Genomic DNA, 6,056 nt, shown 5'->3' with positions numbered 1-6,056 from the left:
TTTAGAAATGTAATGTATAGTTAAGAAATACAGGTTAATAGTCATCTATAACAGTCAAGCTTGTAGTCATGTTAATTAGGTTTTCTAGATGTACAGAGATATATTTCAGATGGATAGGTATTCTTCAGACCTTTCAAAGACTAACAGAATATGACATTTCAAATGTTCTAAGAACTTAGGACTTTTCATGACAATGAGACTCATCTACTCCTGGCAGCACCAATCTGTAGTGTCCGTGCTACTACATGTACTACAGTCCTGTAGCGCCTGTACTATGTGTACTACGTTACTAAGCCTGTAGCGTACCACCTGCTCTACAAGAGAGTTCGAGAGTTGGGCAAGGGCCTGGAGATTCACACACACACACTCACTCACACACACACACACATACACATACACACAGAGAGAATGAGAGAGAGACACACACAGGTCATCCTTGAATTCCCCAAGAATGCCCCTTTATTGTGCTCAGGGTCAGCTTATGTAGGGCTCTGGTCACGCCCCAGCTCTCGGGATCTTTCAGCTGCAGGCCCACCAGAAATCACTCCCCTGATATCAGGGTCTTGCGCTCAGAGCAGCAGCTGCAGGCTGCTCAGAGCAGAGGAAAACAAGTTGTTTACAGGAAATTCAGGGTCTGGCAGTCTGCAGTCCCCAACACCAATCTACTTCAAGAGGATGATAGATATTGAGTAGGCTCCTTATGGAGTTGATTAGCCATTTGTGCAAGAAACTGCTCTGGCCCGGAATACTTGATGGTATGCTGTATAAACATGGACATGCAGGACCCACAGAAAAGGGGCTGCTGAACTTGCCTAAAGGTGAGACGGTCCTTCAGGGTTCCTGCTTCATGAAAGAGTCTTCCAGACATTCTGCAGGACACAGAAGAAAGTGACTGACACAGTGCCAATATAGGCAGAACTATCTTTGAAATTTCCTGCTTCATTGAAAAGTCTTCCAGATACTATGGGTCTGTAGGCTGAAGATGGATGCCCCAATGTTACAGGGCTGGGAGTGGTAACTTTGCTGAAGGCCATAAGGTGTACAAATACAGATGCAGGGTTTGTTGGTCTGGTCTGCCTCAACATCTACATGCAAGCATCTCCACGGAGGACTGACCTGTCAATTCTGGACCAAAGAACAGGCTGCTTTTCCTCCAAGCTATGTGTGTAGATGTGCACCTGCATGGGTGCATGCCTGAAAAACCCAAAATGCAGACAGGCCTGGGCCCAGCATGCTTCCTTTCCACCAGCAGTTGTTGCGTGCTGTTCAGAGAGAGAGAGAGAGAGAGAGAGAGAGAGAGAGAGAGAGAGAGAGAGAGAGTCTTACTGGGCCCCTTAGTCCTGCACTCCTGTTTCCCTGAGAGCACTCAGGCAGAGACGGGCCACATCATTTCCTTTCCCTTCCTTCCTTCCCTCAAAGGCAGCAGAAGAATCCCTCATGTAGACGAGAATGGATGTTCTTGTCTATTTCCTTCAGGTGGATCCCAAAGTTCTACCTGAAGAGAAACCAGTGAAGTCAAGGCCTATTCTGGGAATTGATGTACCCAGTCAAGCCCTGATCAGGACCTTTCCTCAGCTCCCAGTCAGGAGTCCACACCTGGGTGAGACTCTAAGAGAAACGGAAGCAAGCAGGGACAAAGAGTAGCATCTGCCTTAGGAGACAGAGACTCTCAGAGGGCAGGGGCACACTAGGGGTAACACGTTCCCACTGCACTGCTGGTGTAGCAGAAGCTCAAGCAGTGAGGGCTAGAGGAGGCTTCTAGAGCAATCAGGCCACAGCCTGACCGAAGGTTCTTATAGCTTGGAGTTTCTCCCCTCATTACCCTGCTTTTCCAGAGTGTAGGTGTGTCTCGCAATGTCCTTATGCAAGTGTTAATCATATTCTTTGATGACATCCTTCAGCATGTTTGCAGGGATGGGATAACAAATTGTTTGGCAAATGCAGCTGGTCTGAGCAGGGCCTCAGAGACTCAGCATTTTGGCCATTCAGGCTGAAGACAACCATTCTGAGCACCATGCTAAGAGCCAGAAGCCACTGCAGCATGAACAGTGGGGTACATGTTTATAGAGATGTTAAAGGGATGTTTATAGAGGCACAGACTGTCTACCTGCCTGCCTGATGGGTACCTCTTTGAAGTCCTTAATCATCGGCTATTTCACCAGCTTACTTGCCTGGAGTAGGAGGAGCTACACCAGAGAAAATCAAGGCATGGGTAGCCACAGAGTGCTAGCCCATGGGGAAGAAGAAAGAAAAGACAAGAGGGATGGGCTTCTTACTCTTTGGCAGAGGGATGGGCTTCTTACTCTTTGGAAGAAGGGTTATGGTGCTGGGGGGCCGGTCCAACACTTGCCTTGATGTATCTGTGAACTTGGGGCCACTGGGGACCTAGGTGCTAACTGAGCCCAAGGTGCCAGTGGGGGCTGAGATACCATACAAGTGGAGGGGACCAGAGCAGGATCTCTTTCTTCTTCACTGCTCTCATGTCCTTTATCAGGTGCTTGGACTATGTCAGAAATGACAGCCACATGCAGGGTTTCCAGATGCTCTATTCGAGAGGGCTCCTTGCATACCTTACCCATGCAGGCTCTTGGCTGCAAGAGAAGTACAAGCAGTGACTGGTTTGCTCTTCAACCAGACCAGAGAATAGGAGCTACATGGAGTCACGGAAACATGCTAAAAATGTGTAGTGGAGGAACATGGACACACAAGGGAAAGGCATGAGGAGGGAAGGAGGGGGAGAGACAGGAAAGGAGAGCAGAAGAAGAGGGCAATGGACAGGAGATGAGAGAAAGAAAAAAGGGACGAGAGACTCCAAATGACGGGAAGTCTTTCGCCTTTTTGGGGTTCCCTTGCCTCCCATTCTGAGCCAGGGCTCAGCACTGTGCTGGGCAACAGTGGCTGCCCTCACACTCTAGGGTGCTTGTGACTGTTTTGGTCTTGGCAGCAGCTGTGGCCACAACATTCTGAGGCTCCACCCTTCCTGTCTGAGCCAGAGCCTCCCCAGACTTGGTGGTCTTTCCCTTCCCTGGGAGGGGATGTCTGGGGCATTCTAGAAGCATCACTGGGACTCTCCAGCATGGCCTCTTGGGCCCTGTAGACGTCATGAAGCATGGAAAGGCCATTGCACTGATAACTTCTGATTGAGGGATATCAAAGATTTTAATTCTGGTTCAGGAAGGCTGTTGAGGCTGGATGGCATCTACCTCTTTGACTCTTGGAGGCTGAGAGAAATCACAGGCCCTACTTGGCCCCTTGGCAGCAACCTCCTGGGCCAGAGGTATTGTGGGATTATGCAGTTGTTTCTGGTGTCCCAGGGGCAGCCATGTCACTATCCACTAACCCCTGGGAGATCTGCAAGAAGACAAAGATTATCTTAGGGGTGTCCGCTGCCATGGCTAAGCATCGACTTCTGGGGCCTGCTGTGGAGTCACCCGATGGCTGGTGACCCATCTGATTGAAGGACTTACAAACAGCAGCTGCAGCAGCCTATGCAGCTGGGCTAGAGGCAGAGGCTATGTTGGCAGCATAGGCCCTGGTGCCCCCACCACCATCCAGGGTTTCAGAATCCAGCTGGAGTGCCTGCACCAGTGTCTGGGCCAGCACAGGACTTTTTCAGTTCTCGGGGCTCATTCTGCCAAGTCAGAAGCCATGGGGAGTGAGGGGAGGGCCAAGCATTATGCTCCCTGGAAAACCCAGTCTTTTTCTAGCACCTAATTTGGGGCTCTAGGAAGCTTGTGACTGCCTGGTGCCCCCAAGACCTTCCCCGGTAGGGCAGGAAAGCTTTGGGAAACCTATGCAAGCCTACGCCACTCTTGCCTCCCTTGTGTCTGTGCCACTAGAGCAGGGACGAAGACCAGAATGAGCAGGTAGACAAGGAGCGAGGCTCACGAAAAACATCTGAAAGCTTTGACCCCAGCTACCAAAGGCTCTGAGGAGATGGATGTCAAAGCTGTTGGAGACGCCAGCACCACCAAGAGCACCAAATTCTTCATAGCCATTGTCTCCTTCACTTTCCCCTGGCATGGCCTCGAGCTCTGCCCATGTCTTTAGCCTAGCAGTATTCTGGTTCCACATTGAAGCATGCCCCAGACATCCTGAGGAGAGAGCTCAGTCGGAGAGTGAGAGGAAGGGGGATGATGGGTGGAAGCAGGGCCTCTGGTGAGGTGAGGGGGCCAGCATTCATCAGGTAGGTAGCTATGCAGGGCATAGGCATGACAGGACAGGAGGCTGTGTGTGAGGGGCTGGTCCATCGGTGACAAAGACTTGGCTAAGGTAATCACAGAGGAGACACAATGATGAAAAGGAACTTTAGAGGGAGCGTCTAGATGTCTAGATTTTATTAGTATTTGAACTGGAGGAAGCAATCACAAAAATCCTACGTGGAATGCACAGAAAGAGAGTGGGGGTGGGGCTTGAAACTGAGACGCAGGGGCTGGAAGAAAACACACACGGATACAGATACCCAGATGCAGACACACACACACACACATACACACACACACACACACACACACACACACACAGAGGCACGTGCACAGACACGCAGAGTCACACTCAACACACAGTGGATCAGTGCTCAGACAACAGGGGCAAAGGACAGCTCTGAAAATGCTGTCTCAAGGAGCCACTCTGGCCAAAGTCAGGAGGAGATACACGTGGAACTGGTGGAGCAGAGGGGGAAGGGAAAACTCAGCTGACTCGGTCTAAGCTGAGGCTGGGACTGAAACACTAATGGGGGCTTGGATTAATAGGCCTGGAGGGGAAGCTTAAGTCCAAGATCTGGGTAAGCAACAAGCAGTCTGTTTGCCTGGAGTAATCTAAAGGAAGTGGGGGCTAGGAACTCAGACGCGGTTGGCTACAGGGATTGGAGACTTGGACTCTGGCAACAGTAGACTCAGATATTATGCCTGGATCTGATCGTTGCGTGGGAGAGCAGGCAGGGGCTTCAATCTAGACTGTGTAGTTAATAGGACTCTAGATGACAGTGTGCTGGCATTTTTTCAATCAAGAGGGCTATGGGAGTGGACAGTGTGTCTGGTTGTCCCTTTGCTCCTCCCACAGATTGACAGGTCACCCATATCACAATATCTGTCCCAAATGAGCAGGATTCACCTTCCAGGAGATGTATTTATGTTTCACATCCAGGACTCAGACAGAGACACTGAGTCTCACCCCAGGATACTATATGTAGTTCAGCTCAGTGTGGGACCCACACCTTAGGGGCCCACTCTGCATTACCACTGGACCACTTCCCTAGGACTGACACCATCATGCTGTCCACTGGGCCGTCCTGGAACCTGCTGGACTCGCCATGAACTATCAGTGCTTGAGTATCTGCTAGGGTAAGACGTGGGTAAGAGGGAATATTGTCCCCGCTACCCTGCACTGGGGGATTTTGGGGCAAACATGGCTATGAAAAGAAATGATCTGGACTTTCATACCCCAGAGGAGAAATGGCAATCTGCACTGTTGGTGGTCCAGAGTGCCTTAAAAAAGCAGGCCGAGGAAGCCATGACAAGCAAGCCAGTAAGCAGCCTTCCTCCATGCCTTCTGCTTCAGCTCCTGCCTCCAGCTTCCTTTCATGGGTGCCTCAGAAGACGCACTACAAACTCAGATGAAATAAGCCATCCGTCTTCAAGTTGCTCATGATCATGGTGATCAGGACAGGAATAGAAACCCTGACTAAGACGATGAGTCCCATAGGAAGGGCAGACAGGTCCGTGGAGGCCTCCATTCCTCCCTTTCATCATCAGCAGGGGACAGAGGGCCCCCACACGCCTGCTGCTCTGAGCCACCACCACCACTCCCACAATGGCACACGGTTCTGGTCAGATGTCTGGGGGTGCCAGGTATCAGGGAGCAGTACCTAAGATGCTTGACTGCTCCCACACGGCTTCTCCCTCCACACCGGTCTGCTCCCCTGACCCCTCTGCCACTTGCTTTGGAATTTTTTATCCATTTTACATGCCAAACACAGCTCCCCTTCACACCCCTCCTCCAGCTCTCTCCCATTTTCAAATAGTAGGAAAAAAATCTGGGTTCACGGATGTCCAGTG

General features: G+C 50.8%; 1 pseudogene; it reads right to left on the bottom strand.

Moving 5' to 3' along the window:
- Positions 1-1,871: 1,871 nt before the first annotated feature.
- On the bottom strand, positions 1,872-4,074 carry LOC119804257 (annotated as a pseudogene).
- Positions 4,075-6,056: the final 1,982 nt, after the last annotated feature.

Source organism: Arvicola amphibius, chromosome X, assembly GCF_903992535.2.
Source record: "Arvicola amphibius chromosome X, mArvAmp1.2, whole genome shotgun sequence".
Lineage (NCBI taxonomy): Eukaryota > Metazoa > Chordata > Mammalia > Rodentia > Cricetidae > Arvicola > Arvicola amphibius.
Note: the sequence above shows the minus strand (reverse complement) of the source record. Positions and strands in the feature narration are given on the sequence as shown.